Source organism: Schistocerca gregaria, chromosome 1 (assembly GCF_023897955.1).
Source record: "Schistocerca gregaria isolate iqSchGreg1 chromosome 1, iqSchGreg1.2, whole genome shotgun sequence".
Classification (NCBI taxonomy): Eukaryota; Metazoa; Arthropoda; class Insecta; order Orthoptera; family Acrididae; genus Schistocerca; species Schistocerca gregaria.
This window is the reverse complement of record NC_064920.1, coordinates 839,745,118-839,762,445: the sequence shown is the minus strand read 5'-3', so window position 1 is coordinate 839,762,445 and position 17,328 is coordinate 839,745,118. Positions and strand designations below refer to the sequence as shown.

The following is a 17,328-nucleotide window of genomic DNA, read 5'->3' as shown; positions in this document are numbered from 1 at the left end:
CTTACGATTCAATAGATAGACAAACATTACTCCACACTCTAGAGGAGTTCAGGATTGATAGGAAAACAAGGCCAATTATTCAACAGGTATTAACAGATACAACCTCCAAAGTTAAATTCATGGGAGAAACATCAGAAGCATTTCATATCCATACTGCTATTCGCCAAGGAGATGGAATGTCCCCCCCCCCCCCTCTAATTGTCATGGTTCTGGAAAAAAACTGTGAGGACATGGGAAACGGAAATAAAAGGAATTCAGCTTTCGATTAAAAAAAGAGCAGAGATTCAGGGTGAAGTGTCTGGCTTTCGCGGACGATCTTGCCATTCTAACGAACAATAGAGAGGAAGCCAAACTTGCCTTAGAAAAACTACACGAAATCTCACAGAAAACTGGGCTACAAAGCTCCTACGAGAAAACTCAGTACATGGAAAACAAACCTGTTGATAATCTGCCCATTACTACCCAATGCGGGAAAGTGGCACAAGTTGCCCACTTCAGATATCTGGCAGAGATAGTCCAACCACCTAGACTGAACTCAATAGCCAATAAAGATTGCATCCCCAGATTACAAAAAGCATTTAAGATCACTTGGAATCACTATAATAAGAAATCTATTTCTATCAACACGAAACTAAGGCATTACAACACAGTAGTCGTACCAGAAGCACTTTATGCTGCAGAAACTACGGTGATTCATGGTCTTACGAAGAACAGAGAGATTGGAAAGCAGAAAAGAAAAATTCTGAGGAAACTATATGGACTAGTGTTTCGGGAAGGAATTTGGATGAAAAGGCCAACTAGGGAGATTTACAAAGACATGGAAACAATAATAGACACCATTAGAAAGAGAAGGATGAAATTTTATGGACATATCAGCAGGATGAATAAAACCAGGCTCACAAGACAAATCTTTGAGATAGTAAACAAGAGCAAACACAAGACAAAGTGGATCAGTGGAACAGAAGAAGACATTAAAGAATCGCACAATACAACATAAACAATAGAGAACAGTTTAGAAACATCATACAGGAACACACACTCTAAACAAGAACACACGGAGAACAGAACGGAAAAATATTGTAGGAAGAACTCAAGAGAGTACACAGTGAACGTATGAAAAGAATTTGGGAAGAACGAAGAAAGAACAAATCATGACTACTCAAGTTCAATAGCCCCCCTAAAAGGGAATAATCGAAAATAAAAATATATATGAAATGTCAGAGAAACCTATTCCGGCGCCGTAGCTAACCCTAGATTCCCCCTTTTACTTCCCTCATTTTTCCTTTTTTTTAATGTAAGTACTAAGGACCGCACAAGACTGTCACAGTTAACAATGCGTAGACAGAATGTTCGGCATAGATATAAATCCCTTAAGCATAAGCAACGCAATGCAGATTATGTGCTTTTCCTCTTACAAGATTCGACTGGTAACAACAAACACAACACACAGAACCCAACAGGACGATGACCTGACAAAAATAAGGAACAGCTAAAAACAATCTGTTTGCATCTAGGCACCGCGCGTGATAAATACAGTCAACAGTGGCCAAATCAAGCGCGAGGTGCCCTAAGGTGCCGTTGCATTCATTATAAGAAAGGTGGCAGGGGAGGGGGGGGGGAGGAGTGGACTGCTACATTAAATAAACTATTAAATCAAAAGAAAGAGAATTTTACAGCAGGAGTAGTTTCCCATACTAATTAAAACAAAAACTTGGCTCCGTTTAAAAACATATTACACTGTTAAAGCAACGAATATGAGACCAGCATACAATAACTGGCTGCATAGGCCCTTAGAATGAGATAAACAGCAGTTACATGAAAGTGTTACTAGATTACAATTACGTAAGTCAGCGATTGGCGACCTCCACAAACCGCTTAGGATTTTCAAATGAGGTAAAGATTAGTTACATGAAGCAGTTAATGGATTAAAATTACATAATTTAACGAGCGCCAGCCTCCTTGGCGAAGATGGTGCTGGCCGGTGTGGCGTGTAGAAGCACATCTGTAAAGGCACTACGGCCCAAGAGTCCCATAAGGTGGCATACCACACTGTCCATGACGCTGGAACAGACTAAAGGTGCGTCATAATCAGGGCCACCACTGCACGCTCTACACTGCCACTCAGCCAGATGGCTAAAGCTGAGTTATAGTACACACGCACTATGGGTATCCCAAAACAAGGTGGTCAAATAGAAAAATATTTCTAGAAGTACTGCTGAGCATGAACTAAGAAATCTAACCAGCTAGAAATTTGCAACTGAACTCAGCTTTTTTCAGATTTACAAAGGTACCAGGAACAAGAGAGGCGGGGTAGTGTGACTCTTGTATAGCGGGAATAATCACGCTCACTTTCAAAAAATCGATCTAAGTGGATTTCTCTGCGCCTAAATTCATACTAGGTGAAGAAGCAACGAGGGGGTTTACTTCCACGGCCACGAGTCAGCTACCAGGCGCAACTAGTTTACTATACTGCAAATTAATCAATCCAGGAAGACTTGAGTGAACTCTACACTAAGAAAGGGCCTGAACTTGGAAAGCCGTTTTACACACACAAACTTCCCAGTCCCAATAGTGACACCACCATCACGCCCCCTAAATGAACAGCGCACTCTATACAGCGGCTTCTATATCATACGGAAGAGGAGGGCAATTTTTAAAAGGAAACGGAGCCGACACGGCTCAGTTTGAAAGCACACATGGGCAAGAGGAGAGTTTAATGTTATAATGTTAGTAGAACATTTTGCCGCAATCACTTTGTCTGGCTCAGAAAGCAGAGCATTCTAGGTACTGCGAACGTCACACTAAATAATAAAACTGCTCGTTATTCTACAAAATTTTGTCAGTTTCGAACCACCCCAAATAAAAAAAATAAAAAATAAAAATAAAATTACTAAACAGACGTGGTGCAGGAAATGATAAAATAAGTAAAATTTAAAAATTACACTTTGTCTAACGATGACAAAAATAATCCTACTTACCGCTGGGCACTATGAATGGAATTACTGTTTCGGTTTCCATTAGCCGTAAGCAGTGTATCACTGGAGTTAACGAGACACCTTCTGTTTTGTATTTCAGTTTGTTCATTGATGAGTGTTCTTGGTTGATTCTCAAAACGACTAAAAATTTCAAGTTAACGTGTAATTTTCATCAACGAACAAATTGAACAACAAAACAGAAGGTACCTCGCAGTTTTTAGCACATTATGCTTACATCTAATGAAAAACAAAGTATCATTCCCATTCCTAGTTTCCACAGTGATAAATAGATTACCATGTACATACTGAAAAGGGCGATTCAGAAAGAAGGAACAGATTTCGCTTGTATATTACAGACAAATCATGAAAGTCAAAAATACATTGCCCATGTCACTGGATAGAGGAAGGTTCAAAGTTCTGTGTTCATACATACACTATTCCACACACTCAACATGAGCACTCTGGGTTGCTCGACAAATGTCTAAACAGTAATCCACAGGGCCGTTGTTTATTGAATCGACAACCACAACAATTAGATTTCTCAGCTCTTGGAGAGTAGCTGCCAAAGGTGGGACACTGACTATCTTTTATGTACCCACACAGAAAAAAGTCGTAAGGCGTAAAGTACGGTAACCTGGGACGCCAACAGTAATGAACAAGATCTTGTTGACCTCCTCTTCCAGTATAGTGTTGTGGGTCGTCGCCATGTGGCGACAAACAAACAACAGCTGAAATGTGCCAAAACCATGCTCTATCCAATGAGATGTGCCACGTGCTGCTAACTTTCATAGTTTGTATGTAAACAACAACTGAAATCTGTTCTTTGTTTTTTAATAACCTCCCGCCGGTGGTTCGGGTCCTCCCTTGGGCAAAGGTGTGTGTGTTTGTCCTTAGGATAATTTACGTTAAGTAGTGTGTAAGCTTAGGGACTGATGACCTTAACAGGATTTCACACATATTTAAACATTTTGTTAATAACCTGGTATTAAGTGAATTTCTATAGTTTTGAATTTTCCGTTTTGCTACACCATAAATTAATAATAGATTTTTATTTCTTATTATTTTGATTAGCTTTCCTATAGATTTATGCTTCACTATACATGCATTGACATTTGAAATTGTTAGTTTGTCCTCAGTTCCATTGCTGGCCATTGTGGCCGTGCGGTTCTAGGTGCTTCAGCCCGGAACCGTGCTGCTGCTACGGTCGCAGGTTCGAATCCTGCTTCGGGCATGGATGCGTGTGCTGTCCTTAGGTTAGTTAGGTTTAAGTAATTCTAAGTCTAGGGGAATGACGACCAGCCGGCCGCGTTGGTCTCGCGGTTCTAGGCGCGCAGTCCGGAACCGTGCGACTGCTACGATCGCAGGTTCGAATCCTGCCTCAGGCACGGATGTGTGTGATGTCCTTAGGTTAGTTAGGTTTAAGTACTTCTAAGTTCTAGGGGACTAATGACCACAGCAGTTGAGTCCCATAGTGCTCAGAGCCATTTGAACCATTTTTTTGACTGATGACCTCAGATGTTAAGTCCCATAGTGCTCAGAGATATTTTGAACCTCAGTTTCCATTGCTTTGTCAGTTTTGGATATTTAAACAGATACACCAATCTTATGTATATAGTAATATGCCTTTTACATTGTACACCCGCTCCTGTCGTGATGTTAGTAATGATGAAAAAATACATGTATGGATGAAAGGACTTGGTGCATGGTTCGCAGGAGAGCTTCTGTAAAGTTTGGAAGGTAGGAGACGAGGTACTGGCAGAAGTAAAGCTGTGAGGACGGGGCGTGAGTCGTGCTTGGGTAGCTCTGTTGGTAGAGCACTTGCCGGCGACAGGAAAAGGTCTCGAGTTCGAGTCTCGGTCCGGCACACAGTTTTAATCTTCCAGGAAGTTACATATCATCGCACACTCCGCTGCAGACCATCTGCCAAACCGTCAACATCAGTAGATCTTGTAAATCAAAGCGAACAGAAGCGCATCTTGTCAATATTACCATTACCAGAAAGGTCACACCTTCATCTAGGTAAATACGCTTTTGTTAAATTAGGTACACACCACTGTGTTATCTCCGAGACTTTGATTCTGCTACACGTGTAGCGACACGGCGATTTCCGTCGGCCCTCTTATTTTATCGACCGTAATACAAATACCGAGCAAGGTCCGGATGTGCTACATTTACTTGTAGATCGTGCGAAAGGCGGTCGCGGGTTCGAAGCTCGCCGGCGAGGCGAGACGGCGCTGCGCGGTGCGGTGCGGCGCCGGAGCGGCGCCCTGGCCCTGCGGCGCCATCCCATTGGCCCGCAGCGGCGGCCCGGCCCGCCGATTGGCCGACGGCGGCGCCGGACGCGTCAGTCGCGCTGCGGCAGCGCTCGCGGGCGGACGCGACGCGCCGTGGCGAGCCGAGTGTGGCGGTACGGCTACTGCTGCTGCAGCCGCCGCCGCCGCCGCCTGCCTGCGTAGCGATGTGTGTGGCGCAGCCGCTGTCGAGAACTGCCGGTGAGTACATCGTCCGCAGATGTGGCGGTACAACGTCGCCGGCAGAAAACTTCGTTTAAGCCGTGAGTGAGGTGACAGACGGTGACGGTGTGCGATCCCGACGATGAATAGCCGAATTTTCCCTCTTTATTACTGTTTATGGTACAGAGTCCGTTACGAGAAAGGACGTCGTCTCTCACCTGGATTATAACTGTCGAGATTCTACACGAGTTGTATTATTATGTTCAAAATCCTTGTCATTAATGAACTTTCTACACCTTAGTACTTTTTCGTGGCGCTGTGTCACAACAATTACACACTGAAGAAATTAACTCTCACTTGTATACATTCCCCACTTAATTCACGTTCCAAACACTGTTACTCGCTTACTTAGTCATTCTCAGTTATAAGACTGGTCTCGTGATGGAACCGGAATAGAAAACGAATGTATGGCAGTCGTCGAAGAAACTTTTCGCTCCCTGACATTTCGTCCACAGCTGCGCATCAGCAACTATGACATTCGGTCGTGAAAGCCTTCGTTGTATAATATGTAAATATTCCAGAAAATTCCACACTGAGGTACATTGCGAAATAAAGCCAATCTTTACAAAAGATGTTGCGATAAGATCAATAGTGATGCACCTGGGGAAGAAACTCTGTCTTTTTTCCGCAGCAGTAAATTCTAATATGTAATTTCCTTCCACATACCAAAGTTCCAGTATTTAGTTGTTGTTGTTTGTGTGTGAAATCTTATGAGACTTAACTGCTAAGGTCGTCAGTCCTAAGCTTACACGCTACTTAACCTAAATTATCCTAAGGACAAACACACATGCCCATCCCAAAGGGAGGACTCGAACCGCCGCCGGGACCAGCCACACAGTCTATGACTGCAGCGCCTGAGACCGCTGGGCTAATCCCGAGCGGCTTCAGTATTTAGACTCTCTGACGGTGACAGTCAGCTGCTTATCTGGGAACATGTATTGCGAACTACAAACCTTCTCTTCACACAACACAGTAATCCATTCCTTTTTGCCAAATGTATATTTAGTTACGAGAATTTTTATTTTTTGTAAAATGCGCCAAAGTATGAAAATTTGTTTGTGTAAGCTCTATACTTGTAAGTAGTGACAAATCTCCATCGGTACACAAAGTCCCCTCCTTCCCTCCGTCTCGGTTCTCGCTTGGTTACTGATTGCATATGCCTCTTGGTTATCATTTATGGTAGTTTCGAGCAATTTTGTGACGTTAGTGAGTGTAAAGCGTAGGTGTAGTTCCATGCTAAGTAACAAGACTAGTCGATCAGAAGTTTCTTGGTCGAGAACAGGTGTATTTAAAGGGAATTGTGTTGACCATATGCCATCGTCACCTGTCAGACGACTCAAATATATGACATCATTCCGGCACCTATTTTTAAGGGGAATTAGGTTACAAACATACGGCTCACGAGGATCAATGTCATAACCTGGCATACCAGAAACTTCGCTCCGTGGAAGAGGGATCAAACTAAGGGAACACGTGTTTCGGCTTATCTTTAGATGCTACATCGTTTCTGAAAAAAACGATGGTCAAAGTTTCCGAGGTATTCTCCAGGTGCTTTATGAACCTATACCGCGCGATAGCCTCAAACGAAATCGTGGCTCAGTGGTTAGGGTCGCGCCTATTATTTTTTATTTTATTTTATTTTAATTTTGCACCCCGTGTTCGAAAACCGATTATTGATTTTATTTTTATTTTCCATTTATATACAGATATTTGTTAAAGATCCCTACACTAACGTTTTCCAGTGTATATTGATTTAAAGTTATCCTTATTTGTTTACTAATTGCACGTCTGATGAATTAATTAAATAAATGAGAAAGTTATTTAAAATTGTTTTCGACGAAATTCCTGTAGTTTATCTTGATTCGTAACCAATTCTAAGCCCCAGTTTTCGGAAAAATTGTCGGTTACGCATGATTTGCCGCGAAATCTTCACCAACGTTGACGACGTTTCTTTCTCTAGTGAAATTCATAGGAAGAAATGTCATTATGACAAATCTACCTTTGCACGATATATCTGCGTTTCGAATTTTCTACGCTCGAATGCACAAAATCTTGGTGAAGAATAAATATATGAACAAAATTTAAAAATTAATATAGGAATTGATATGAGAATGAAATATCAGAGTATGACAATTTAAAAAGATTATAACCCCACAACGTACCATACACATATTATGTAATAAATGTGTGACATTGTGAAATTCAGTTGTAATTTTATAGTTAATATAATTCCCTTGTATACCCTGATTTCATAAGATACATTTGGATATTACCATCTATGGACATGCGTAGATAAATAAAAAGAATAATACAAATAATTAAAGGCAATAATCGGGTTTCGAACACGTAGAATAAAGAAGCCCCAACATTAACCACTGAGCCATCATTATCGTCCAATTCTGTCGCGATAAAAGTCACATAAAGTGCCTCGAAAATACCTTGAAAACTTTGACTGTCGTTTCTACAGAAACGGTCGAGTACTTACAGATAAGGCGAGACACGTGTTCACTTATTTTGACTCCTCTTCCACTGTGCGAAGTTTCTGAGAAATCGGCTGATGGCACTTACCGTGTCCCCCTCGTTAGCGTCCTTAGGTGACCGCGTCACTGCCACCCGCATTTACTTCTGCCGAACGGTGAGGTATCTAGTCTCCGATGAACTGTCTGAAACATTATCAGGCAGAAATGCGCCGAGTGTGGATGACTCGACTGAAAACAGCCGTGTCAATCCCGGACCACATCGGAGCCTCTTCTTTAAAATCAGTTGCAGGAGTTGTCTAACCGGGAGAGCGAAGCGCTTATCTGCGTTTATGACCTGTGTAGTACCGCCAGTTGCCGTTGCCTGTCTTTGGTGCTCGTAGATACGGGTCGAATTCGCGGGCCGCGCCTCTTGCGAGTCCAGTCTACTGACTTCGTGTGCGTGTGTGAGGCTGGGCAGACCGCTCCGCCGTACAGGTGAGTTGGCCGCCAGTGCAGTGGTGTGCCGAGCCGGTGCACGACTCCGCTGGCGGAATGCGGGCGTGGCCCGCCGTGTCCGCGGGGCAGACAGCGGAGCTTTCCCAGCCACCGGCCGGCCCTTCTGCGAGCTCAACTTGTCTCACTTTTCGCACGGCTGGCGGCCTCCGCGATACGGCCAATGCAGAAACGCCCGTGTTCAAAAAGCTTCGTCTTCCGAATACTGCGCTGTCGGTAGTACCAAACAGATCTTCCCCCTGGTCGGCATCTACCAACCGTACCGTTGTTCTGTATATGTCGTGTGTTAGTGTTTTTTTTTTGTTTTTTTTTTGTGTTTTTTTTTTCCATATCTAAATGGACACGCTGCAAATCACACTCAAGTACCTGGTAAAGGGTTCATCGAAACACCTTTGCAAAAAATTTCTATTATCAATCTCGAACAGCACATGGAAGAAACGAGCATCTACAGGGTGTTACAAAAAGGTACGGCCAAACTTTCAGGAAACATTCCTCACACACAAAGAAAGAAAAGATGTTATGTGGGCATGTGTCCGGAAACGCTTAATTTCCACGTTAGAGCTCATTTTAGTTTCGTCCACCTACGCTCAGTGGTGAACGTTATCATGTTTTCATACGGGATACTCTACCTGTGCTGCTAGAACATGTGCCTTTACAAGTACGATACAACATGTGGTTCATGCGCGATGGAGCTCCTGCACATTTCAGTCGATGTGTTCGTACGCTTCTCAACAACAGATTCGGTGACCGATGGATCGGTAGAGGCGGACCAATTCGATGGCCTCCACACTCTCGTGACCTCAACTCTCTTGACTTCCATTTATGTGGGTATTTGAAAGCTCTTGTCTACGCAACCCCGGTACCAAATGTAGAGGCTCTTCGTGCTCGTATTGTGGACGGCTGTGATACAATACGCCATTCTCCAGGGCTGCATCAGCGCATCAGGGATTCCATGCGACGGAGGGTGGATGCATGTATCCTCGCTAACGGAGGACATTTTGAACATTTCCTGTAACAAAGTGTTTGAAGTCACGCTGGTACGTTCTGTTGTTGTATGTTTCCATTCCATGATCAATGTGATTTGAAGAGAAGTAATAAAATGTGCTCTAACATGGAAAGTAAGCATTTCCTGACATATGTCCACATAACATATTTTCTTTCTTAGTGTGTGAGGAATGTTTCCTGTAAGTTTGTCCGTACCTTTTTGTAACACCCTGTATATCTTTAAGTGCGAGCTCTGATTTCCCTTATTTGATCAAAACGATTGTTTCTCCCTTTGTAGGGCGGTGTCAATAAAATATTTTCGCATTCGCAGGAGAAAGTTGCTGATTAAAATTTCATGATAATACCCCTCCGCCACGTAAAACGCCTTTGCTTTAATGGGGTAGGACGTCAAACGGGCCGACTTGAGGCAGGAGAGGCACCACAGGACATTTTATTTTCCATTGTCTATACTTTTACAAATAAATGCACAAAACTTTAATAGCATGACCACAAAGGATTCAGGATTCATACTCTTAGCAGTGGAAGCTCAAAAACGCAACAAAACACATTTTTTTACGTGTGAAATTTCATCATTTTTTCACTTACTACTGGCTTCATTTATTGCTATAGGTACATTTTTCTTCCTAAGTAAAAGAGATTCTTCGATGACTTTTGCACAGCATACAAACCATAGTTACAGGTGTATGAAACTCCAGAAGCCATTTAATTTATGAAAAAATGAACCAACTGTTACATTTTAAACTTCATTTTTAGAAAAAAATCAAGTGTTATAGTTAATTATCTCAATTTTTTCCACAGTTTTTTAATATATTTGGAAAATTCTAGAGTTTCATACACTTGTAACTACTGTTTGTATGCTATGAAAAATTCATCGAAGAATCTCTCTTACTTAGGAAGAATAGTGTACCTATAGCAACAAATGCAGCCAGTAATAAGTGAAAAAATGATGAAATTTTACATGTGAAAAAAGGTATTTTGCTACGTTTTTGAACTTCCACTGCGCTGAGTGGGAGTCCTCAATCCTTCCTGGTCATGGTGACAAAGTTTTATGAATTTATTTGTAAAAGTATAGACAATAGAAACTAAAATGTCCTGTGGTGACTCTCCTCCAAGTCGGCCCGTTTGACGTCCTACCCCCCTTAATGATGTCCATCCCAAACCCTGTATCATGTCAATGACACTCTCTCCCCATATTTCGAGTAATACAAAACGTGCTACTCTTCTTTGAACTTTCTCGATGTACTCCCTTAATCCTATCTGGTGAGGATCCCACACCGCCCAACAGTATTCTAAAAGAGAACGGACAAGCGTAGTGTAGGCAGTCTCTTTTCTACCAATGAAAGTAGTCATCTGTTCCCCTTCCCCACAATATTTTCTATGTGTTCTTTCCAATTTAAGTTGTTCTTAATTGTAATTCCTAGGTATTTAGTTGAATGTGCGGCCTTTAGATTTGACTAATTTACCTTGTAACTGAAGTTTTACGGATTTTGTTGGTTCAAATGGCTCTGAGCACTATGGAACTTAACCTCTGAGGTCATCAGTCCCCTAGAACTTAGAACTACTTAAACCTAACTAACCTAAGGACATCACTCACATCCATGCCCGAGGCAGGATTCGAACCTGCGACCGTAGCGGTCGCGCGGTTCCAGACTGTAGCGCCTAGAACCGCTCGGCCACTCCAGCCGGCTTTACGGATTTCTTTTAGTACTCATGACCTCACACTTTTCATTATTTTGAGTCAATTACCAATTTTCGCACCACACACATATCTTGTGTAAATCGTTTTGCAATATTTTTTGGTCTTCTGATGACTGTACTAGACAGTAAACTACAGCATCATCTGGAAACAACCTAAGACGGCTACTCAGATTGTCTCCTAAATCATTTATATTGGTAAGGAACAGCAGAGGACCTACAGCACTACCTTGGAGAACACCAAAAATCACTTCTGTTTTATTCGATTACTTTCCGTCAATTACTACGACATGTGGTCTCTCTGACAAGCAATCACGAATCCAGTGAGATACCTGAGACAATATCCCACATGCGCACAATTTCACTACAAGTCACTTGTGTGGTACAGTGTCAAAAGCCTCCTGAAGGTCTAGACATATGGCATCAATTTGAAATCCCCTGTCGGTAGCACTCAGCACTTCGTGTGTGTAAAGAGCTAGTTGTGTTTCACAAGTATGATATTTTCTAAATCCGTGTTGACTGAGTATCAATAGACCGTTCTCTTAGAGGTAATTCATGATGTTCGAACAGAACATACGCTCCAAAATCCTGCTGCATATCGGCGTTAATGATATAGGCTTAAAATTTATTACTTGTTAAACAGATGGCTTGGAAATTCACCTGTCAGCATCTCCTTTCCTAGGTACTGGGTTTGTTGCACACACTCCTTGGACTCTGGGGATATTTCCCATATTCCATACATGGGGTGTCGAAGAAACGCCAGGCTGTGAGGCGACGTGTAGTTGTCGTTACGAAGAGACACTTAAATTGTCTGTGCGTGCCTTACACTTACTTTCGCCGTCTGCAAGAGCCTGAAAATTATTTTTGCGGTCAACCACAAATCGATGGAGAACATACTGATCATAATTGCCAGCCTATAAGTCCACATGTATATGAGATTGATTTATTGTTTAACCGATGTTTAACGGATTCCTTTTAGCACTCATGACTTCACATTAATTGCACTGATTGTGATATCAAAAGACAAAGACAGATCATCCTGAGACAACATCATGAGATTATACTAAGTTATTTCGTTCACGTGAGTTGCCTCCGATTCCTCTTTTCGCTTCATTTAGAATGAAGTAAAGTTCTTCATACATTACAACGTCTGTGGTTGCTATTAATGTTGGCAGGTAAGTTGCTAAATGGTACCTGTATTTCTTACTCTCAATATTTCTTACCAACTTAGAAGCAATGTCTCACCGGATGGAGCATCCAAAATATATGTTTTGTTCTCCACTTCGCCATAGACATAAAGTAGGTTTGGTGCTAAGCTTATGCGGTGTCGATGCTGTGCAAAGCGGAAGTGATTGAACTTTAACCGCGCTGTAAGAACAGCAAATTTGTTTGTACGCTTGAGTTCATGGAACCAAGAGCTAGTTCGTAATACTCGTGTTATTTGCACGTTTTACTTTCTTTTCACCATTCTTTGTCTCACTCATTCCCAATCCTCTTCCTGCAAATCGATAACAGGTTCTCCGTTGGAAAGTGTGTGTAGGTTTCTATACCTGACGTCACCACGTTCTTACGAGCAGTCAGCTACGTACACATGGAGGATGCCACCATTAATTTCGAGTTGGTTTACGTATGTTGTTGACTCATGGGCTATCGATTGGTTTTTATGCCCGCGAAGAAAATATTCAAGAAGAATAATTTGCTTCTTGGTCGGCGAAATAATTGGCGGCGAGAGAAGAGCTGCAGGCTCGGTGATTGACGCAGCGTACTGAAGGAAGGAGAATAGTGGTATTCGTGTCAGTAACTAGCCGAGATAGTGTTTGTATACGGCTAAGAGGATGGAAACAGTCGAGAGTCAGCACGGCTATACCAAACCCAAGTACCCTCACACACACACACACACACACACACACACACACACACACACACCAACCACATCACACAACACTTCAAGCCCTTTTTGGGCGTTTGTGTGATCGTGGGTCACTTCAAACGGACGGACGTGCACGGAGGTGGCAGACTGTGCGTACAGCAGATTTGGAAGACAGGGTTTCTACAGGATATGGAGACGAACTCTAGTACGAGGTCCAGGCAAGTGGCCTGCCCACCTGGTGTAAGCCAAAGTACGATTATTTGTATCCTGCTTGACAACCGCTACTATCCTTATCACCTGCACTGACATGAGGGCCATTTTGAGCATCTGTTGCGACGTGGATGTGATGCAGCTGTGTACCGTATTCCAGGACGATTTGTTGTCATTGCAGGCACAGCATCCATTTCCGGACACATGTTGGTAGAACCCTTTTTCCTCAACTTCTAGTGAGGAATCCGTCCTTGCAGATTGTCGGTTATATTAATGTTCACTACATACACTACTGGCCATTATAATTGCTACACCAAGAAGAAATGCAGATGATGAACGGGAATTCATTGGACAAATACATTATACTAAAACTGACATATGATTACATTTTCATGCAATTTGGGTGCATAGATCCTGAGAAATCAGTACCCAGAACAACCACCTCTGGCAGTATTAACGGCCTTGATACGCCTGGGCATTGAGTCAAACAGAGCTTGGATGGCGTGCACATGCAGCTTCGACACGATACCACAGTTTATCAAGAGTACTGACTGGAATATTGTGACGAATCAGTTGCTCGGCCACCATTGACCAGACGTTATCAGTTGGTGAGAGATCTGGAGAATGTGCTGGCCAGGGCAGCAGTCGAACATTTTCTGTATCCAGAAAGGCTCGTACAGGATCTGCAACATGCGGTAGTGCATTATCCTGCTGAAATGTAGTGTTTTTCAGGGATCAAATGAAGGGTAGAGCCACGGGTCGTAACACATCTGAAATGTAACGTCCACTGTTCAAAGTGCCGCCAATGCGAACAAGAGGTGATCGAGACGCGTAACTAATGGCACCCCATACCATCACGCCGGGTCATACGCCAGTGTGGCGATGACGAATACACGCTTCCAATGTGCGTTTACCGCGATGTCGCCAAATACGGATGCGACCATCATGATGCTGTATACAGAACATGGATTCATCCGAAAAAAATGACGTTTTGCCATTCGTGCACCCAGGTTTGTCGTTGAGTACATCATCGAAGGTGCTCCTGTCTGTGATGCAGCGTCAAGGGTAATCGCTGCCATGGTCTCCGAGCTGATAGTCCATGCTGCTGCAAACGTCGTCGAACTGTTCGTTTAGATGGTTGTTGTCTTGCAAACGTCCCCATCTGTTGACTCAGGGATCGAGACGTGACTGTAAGATCTGTAACAGCCATGCGGATAAGATGCCTCCCATCTCGATTGATAGTGATACGAGGCCGTTATGATCAAGCACGGCGTTCCGTATTGCCTTCCTCAACCCACCGATTCCATATTCTGCTAACAGTCATTGGATCTCGACCAACGCGAGCAGCAATTTCGCGATACGATAAACCGCAATCGCGATAGGCTACCATCCGACCTTTATGAAAGTCGGAAACGTGATGGTGCGCATTTCTCCTCCTTACACGAGGCATCACAACAACGTTTCACTAGGCAACGCTGGTCAACTGCTGTTTGTGTATGAGAAATCGGTTCGAAACTTTCTTCATGTCAGCATATTGTAGGTGTCGCCGCCGGCGCCGACCTTGTGTGAATGCTCTGAAAAGATAATCATTTGCATATCACAGCATCTTCTTCCTGTCTGTTAATTTTCGCGTCTGTAGCACGTCATCTTCGCGGTGTAGCAATTTCCGCCGGCGCTTATAATTTTGACGCTCTGTAGCGCCGTCGGATGACGTTTCCGGACGTAGGTTCCTATGTAAAACTTGCTCTACTAAGTCCTCTCTACAACCTCTAGAAGCGTTTATCACGAATTTTTAAACACCTGTATAACATTGACCATTGTGTTTGAATGGAATAGTGTCGCAATTCTGCTGAATGGATCAAATGTAGAAGGAGCGATCTTCTCATAAAAATCTATGAAGAGTATCCTTAAATGTCCGCAGTCGCCAGAGTCTTAAATGTTCAAATAGAGGAGTGAGCTACACTGCCTCGAGTCGTGTACCAACTGTTGGTTGGATGCATCTGACACGCAAGTAGTGGTTTTTGGGCAGTTTCCCAAAGAAGTCTAGGCAGTCTCGCTAGATAAGTTCAAATGCAGTCCTAAAATGTTGTTAAGTACCTAACGGAGGTAGAGACAATTCTGTTGCCCAATGGAGTAAAGCAGCTTGACCCGATTCCTTTATTTATAAGGTAGGCAGTTCAAAAAATAAGTTACACATGTCATCGCATGCAAAGACTGTTGCTCAACAAGAGTGGCGCATTGTCAGAAGAGAGTACATGTTCCAAGTTTCCCGTATACACAGTTCTGCTGCGGTACGGATAGCAGGCGCTTCACATTGAGGGAGAGAAGTGGCGCGGCAGCTGGAAACGCACTTCAAAATTGAAGTACGCGGAACGGTACGATGCTCGAGGAGAATATGTCTAAATTGCGCATAGATTAAATTGTGGCAGTATCTGGACCAAATGCAATATCGCTCACAGGCCTAGTGAAGTGATGCCCACAATTCGAGCAAGATCGCACACACATGGGCGATACTGGCCGCCGCGGAAGGAAGATCTCTTCAGCAAGCTGAAAGAACATCTGTGGGAACTAAAATTTTTCAACACATAGGACGTTCAGTGATTCTCTAGTGGCTCCGTGATCTAGCGGATTTCTATCGTCGAGGAACTGAACGATTAGTAGGACGTTCCGATCGCTGTGTCTCGTACCTGTGTCACTTTGAAGTGTAGCGCAATATTCAGTGAAAGTTACTTCGCCTGCCTAAACAATGTGTAACTTACTTTTTGAAGTCCCTTCGCATGATGTGAAGTGCAACAGCTCTGCAGGCTAACCCGTCGGTCGCCCGTTTCTGAACGGAGTAGGAGGATAGGCCTACGTAAGGAGCTCACAAATCCTCAGTGTAGTCGTAGGTCTGGATGTTGTAGCTGCAACATGGCAGTAAGAGAAATTTACGGCCTTAGCAACACACAAATGCCACAATTTGGTGTTCATTTTAAAGCGAACGTCGAAGACAACGAACAAAGCGACGAAGTCAGTCTCAATTTGTTGCATTCAGCGAATGTCAACTGCGGAAGCACATCGTTCACGCGACCTCGAGAATTCATTATGTTTAAGGGCTTATAGGTGTTCGTTATTTTCGCGCGCTATACGAGACTGAAATAATAGAGAATTGTGAACGTGGCTCGATGAACCCTCTGCCAGGCACTTAAATGTGATTTGCAGAGTATCCATGTAGATGATGTAGAGGATGTTCTTTATATTGCGATGAATACACGGCGCGAAAAGAGAGACTAGTTTCCACGGTTGAGAAGCGGTCTCTGTGCACCATCTCGCGACGTCCGCCCCCGGTAGCTGAGTGGTCAGCGCGACTGACTGTCAATCGTAAGGGCCCGGGTTCGATTCCCGTCTGGGCCGGAGATTTTCTCCGCTCAGGGACTGGGTGTTGTGTTGTTCTAATCATTATCATCTCATCCCCATCGACGAGCAAGTCGCCGAAGTGGCGTCAACCCGAAAGACTTGCACCAGGCGAGCGGTCTAACCGACGGGAGGCCTTCGTCACACGACATTTTATTATCTCGCGACGTCGTGTCGCGCTGTGTGTGAAACGATGTTACTGGACTACGGAGCAGAGGAAAGACGTTTGCTTCAGTCCGGAACTGCGCTGCTGCTACGGTCGCAGGTTCTAATCCTGCCTCTGGTCTGTATGTGTGTGATGTCCTTAGGTTAGTTAGGTTTAAGTAATTGTAAGTCTCCGGGACTGGTGAGCTCAGATGTTAAGTTCCATAGTGCTTAGAGACATATGAACCATTTGAGAGACGTTCTGTGTATCACGTTACGTAGTGTCTAACCAAGTGCCAGGTGAACTGCTTGATGTGAGCATCTCCTACGTCTGCACTCTGTCTACATGTGATATTTTACGATGTTATCTGCTTCGCCTTTTCTTCTCTACTGTACAGAACTGTTGACGCCATTATCAGGACATTAACTCAACCTTTGTCGACCTACATTCATAGTGATCTTTTCAGCGAACATATTTTTCAGTGCTTCTCCTCTACACCAGATGACGACGATATGCGCCTCTAGTTGCTGCAACTGCAGTTTCCCGAAAG

The 17,328-nt window shown here is 43.5% G+C and overlaps 1 long non-coding RNA gene across 1 annotated transcript in view; it reads left to right on the top strand.

Annotated features, from left to right (window-relative positions):
* The first annotated feature begins 5,388 nt into the window (after positions 1–5,388).
* Positions 5,389–17,328, top strand: part of LOC126272363 (uncharacterized) — a 157,788-nt gene continuing 145,848 nt past the window's right edge. The window contains exon 1 of the long non-coding RNA XR_007549217.1: positions 5,389–5,467. This is a non-coding gene — a long non-coding RNA (uncharacterized LOC126272363). The remainder of the gene's footprint in view (positions 5,468–17,328) is intronic.